This window comes from Rutilus rutilus (genome assembly GCF_951802725.1).
Source record: "Rutilus rutilus genome assembly, chromosome: 4".
Classification (NCBI taxonomy): domain Eukaryota; kingdom Metazoa; phylum Chordata; class Actinopteri; order Cypriniformes; family Leuciscidae; genus Rutilus; species Rutilus rutilus.
Genome location: NC_140212.1, coordinates 30,066,514 through 30,071,262, shown reverse-complemented (window position 1 = coordinate 30,071,262; position 4,749 = coordinate 30,066,514).

The window sequence follows — 4,749 nt, the reverse complement described above, 5'->3', positions numbered from 1 at the left end:
GCAGTAATTAGTTTATCCACCAGGTGGCAATCCTGCCCTGGGGATGTCGATTCAAAAGGTAGTCAAAAACTGCATAAACAGAACAGACCGGAACGCATGCAAGCTACAGCAACAATGGAGGCCTAAATCGACCAGAGATTCTGCGAAGAGGCTAGAAAAAACCCTCGTTTGTACAACTCACAAATATATTTACATGGGTTGTATGAAAAACTGCGCATGCATTGAACGCCTGTGTACGCATACAAGTCAAATGAAGTATACTTTGCAAAGGAAATTTTCGTACAGTATTGGAAATATTTACATTTTAAACCATGAAGGCGAGTCAATAGATAACTCTAGAGCAAAGTTTGCATATTGCGTGTGTGATAAGGCGGTGGAGAAGTCTCAAACCCCAGTCAATTATTCACTAAAGAAAGCGAAAGTAAAAACATCTGACGCTGCATTAACGGTTCATAGTCTCTCAGAGACAATGAGAGCTGAATCTACTTCAACGTGCTGGTAACGATATAGGCTAACTGTCTTAATTTATTTTCTTAATATTTCTTAATTTTTTTTCAAAAGTTGCGCGAATATTAGACAGTGTGATTTATATCTATGTATATTGCGGACGGTCGATAATCCGTTGGTCGATTAATACAAAATAACATTCATCATCGTCATTGTGATGTGTGTGGAAGACTTTATATAGCTACTTGATATCTCCGAAATGTACCATTAACTTGCTAAGCACAACAATAGCAAAACAAGCAGTAAAACTGTCAGGCAACTTGTGTGTGCGGCGCGCTATGCATAGCTCGTGCATTCAGAGCTGCGCACTTTCACAGCTGATTCGGGTGACGTTAGAGCTGATCCGCGCATCTCAACTGCAGTGTGTTCCTCTTAACAGCATGAAAAACAAAACAAATTGTCAATGGGTCAATTGTCAATAAACGCCATTTTTAAAGAAAGGTTTGTGCTTTCTGTTTGAGGTCTCTGTGAAAGTTTTAAAGTCTTTTAGTGCCGCTGCCGCTTTCAGAGCACTCAATAATGGAGAACTGTCACATAACATTGTTTTTTCCTCACAAATGCAAACACGAAAAATAAAAGACAAAAGACTTTTTAAAAAATACAAACAAAAAAAGATTTATAGCGTTTTTGGGAAGAAAAGGATGGATTTATAGCGTTTTGAAAAAAACGCTTTGAATTTATCATCAACAATATTGTTGTTTGATTTAATAATCATTGTTCGACATGTTCAGACTGAGCAAAAAAACATTTTAACAGGATAAATTGAATATTCACAAAATGTGTGGGTCTAGGTAAAAAAATTAATTTTCCTGAAAACTATTGAAATGGATTTATCGCGTTTTGGAAAAGAGCTCCTCATATATTTAATGGCCCTCAACATCTGCTCATGAAGGCTAAAACAAAAGTCATGTGAAAACTGGGGAGTGTACCTTTAAGGTTGTGGTGGTAACGGAACCGCGAAAATGAAGAGAGCCTATTCGTCGGCGATGAATCATCGCGAAACCCCATCTGTCATCTAAAGCTTGTGAAAATACGTGTGTACGTACGTACTGTACTTTAAATAATGATGGCTTCAAAGAAAAGGAAGGTTGACGATGAAAACTGAGTTTTCAACCCTGCGTGGCAAATGGAATTCGCCTTTGCGGACATAGGTGGCAAACCAATGTGTCTCATTTGTCAAAAAACAATTGCTGTTTTAAAGCGAGCTAATCTGCAACGCCACCATGAGCAACTTCATTCCGATTTCAGCGTTGCATATCCACATAGCAGCTCAGTCAGGAGTCACAAGGTAAATACATTGTTAGCTGGTTTGAATGCCCAGAGATCCATGTTCCACGGCATTGTTAAAAGCACCAACAATATTACAGAGGCCTCATTCAAAATCGCTTGGAATATTGCAAAAGCAAAGAGGCCATCTACAGAGGGAGAATTTCTTAAAAAAAAACATTTATAGACTGTGCAGAATCACTGTTTTCGGATTTTAAGAACAAGGAAGACATCATCAGGCAAATCTCAAAGCTGCAGTTGTCTGATTCAACAGTGACCAGACGAATAGAATTAATTTCAGATGATCTCTCTTCACAGTTGCTAAAAAACATTGAAAGTTCAGAGTACTTCAGTTTAGCACTGGATGAATCTACTGACAGCACAGATGTCGCACAGCTAGCAGTGTGGGTGCGTTTTCTTAAAGGGGAGAAATTTGGCGAGGAAATGTTGACCTTGCTCCCATTGAAAGGCCAAACCCGTGGAGAGGACATTCACTCTGCACTGATGAATTTTTTTCATGGACCAGGCAAAAACATAAATTTGAAAAAGCTTGTTTCTGTGACTACTGATGGCGCCCCATCAATGGTTGGAAAGGAAAAGGATTAATCGCTTTACTTAGAAAAGATCCTGAAATACCACCCTTCTTCTCATACCACTGTTTTCTGCATCATGAGCAACTGTGCAGCAAGCTTAAATGTGGAGAGCTCAAAATGACAATGGACACAGTGACACGAACAGTCAATTTTATTCTTGCACATGCTCTGAAACACAGACAGTTCCACTCATTGGTCGAAGAGTTTGATAGCGCATACCCTGACTTGGCAATGCATGCAGAGGTCAGATGGCTTAGTCGTGGAAATGTCCTTGATCGCTTCATGGAATTGCTTCCAGTTGTGCGCATATTTTTGAAAGAGAAGGGCCGACGTGATTTACTGGCAGCCCTCGAAGACGACACATTCATGCACAATGCAGCTTTCCTGACTGATGTTACGCGACATTTAAATGCACTCAATCGTAAGCTTCAAGGGAAACAAAAGATTCTTCCGATGATGCTGAACGATGTGACTGCATTTGAAGCGAAAATTGACCTGTTCGCGCAGCAACTTCAGGAAGGAAATCTCACTCACTTTTCTGTTCTGCAGTCACAAGTGACAGAACCAGGCTCATTTTCACACAGTGCTTACTGTTCATATCTCAGGGAGCTAAAAGACGAGTTTTCCTCCCGATTTGCGGACGTTAAATCCCTCACACCTGTACTGGCATTCACAGAGAATCCATTTGCTTGTGACATACAGGCTACGTCTGTCGCAGTCATGTCAGAAGAACCCTTCAGCGTGGAAAGGGCAGCGTTTGAAGAGCAACTCATAGAGCTGCAGCATAACAACATCCTTAAAGAGAGACATAAAGAAGAGAGCATTGACACATTCTGGACCAAGTGTGTTCTGAAAGACACATACCCTGCATTAATCCAGTGTGCTTTAAAAAATTTGTCCTGCTTTGGATCTACGTATGTGTGTGAAAGTGCTTTCTCTGCAATGGGAATAATAAAATCAAAGCAACGTTCACGTCTAACTGACAGACATTTTACAGACCGTCTTAGGGCCCGTCCACACGGAGACGCGTTTCGCTGTATACGTATACATTTTTTATCGTATTGGCGTTTCGTCCACACGGATCCGGCGTTTTGGGAGACTGAAACCGCTATTTTTTGAAACCGGGTCCCAAAGTGGATAAATCTGAAAACGACACCCTTGCGGTTTCGTGTGTACAGCCAATCCGTATATTTTGTGAAACGATGATGTCATCACATCACGTGTCGTCTGTGTCACGAGTAACAGCAATAACAATAATGGCAGACTTATATGATTGTATTCGTGCTGCAGAAGCTACTAAGCCTAGGCAAGGCAAGGCAAGGCAAGTTTATTTATATAGCACATTTCATACACAATGGCAATTCAAAGTGCTTTACATAGAAGAAATTAAAATAATAAAAAGAAATAAGAATAATTAAAACAGTTTAGAAAAATAAAAAAATAAAATACAGTACAAACAGTCGGACGAACATTGGCACAGTGCTCATTCAGTAATCATTCAGTGCTCATTCAGCATCCTACTAGCTTTATTACAGCAAAATCTATTGCTTCTCTGCAACTGTGGTGAGCAAAAAGCAATAATCTTTGTCTTCTTCTTCTTGGTTCGTATACAGCGCGCAAGGTTATGGGCATGCTCAAAGTCTTCTTCTCCGTGTATAGTGTATCTCTGTGGCAGAATTACAGCACCCCATACTGGTCTGGCATATATACTACACCGTTTTCAGTCGGTTTCAGTGGTTTCGTGTGTACGCAGATATTTCTTGAGACGACGCCGTGTTTACGGAATTTTTTTTTAGAACGAGGAAAAAAAAATATCGGATCGGGAACGCACCGGCTTCGTGTGGACGTGGCCTTAGAGCAGCTACCAGTGAGCAACAGCCAGACCTGAAATCACTGGTTAAAAGAATGCAGACTCAGATTTCCCACTAAGAATAAGGACCACTTTTCATCAGGGCTTGAGAAATAGCCTTTATTTGCTCAATGATTTTCTTCATACATTTTTTAATACTCGGAGTATACTTTTTTAATCTACTTCATGTTAATCTATAGCCTGGGTTTCCCCATGCTGCCTTGCTCGCAGCGCGAGTTTATTCACGCTGCTAGGCAGCCTGGACACCATGGACCAGAATTTCCCCTGAAAAAGGGAACCAATCACAGAACGGGGAGGGAGTAGCAAAACGATGACGACACCGAAGCAGTTTGTTTATATCTATGGATTCAACATGGCATCAGACGCGAAGTTACCTTCTACCCTCATGTTTATCTTGCACAAACGGTAATATTCGCTGAACGCCATCGTGTACAAATAAATCTCTGACCCATCGTCTTCTTCCTCGTCGAATTTCTGTCACTCTACATACGTCATCTGGTATAATTGAAGCGA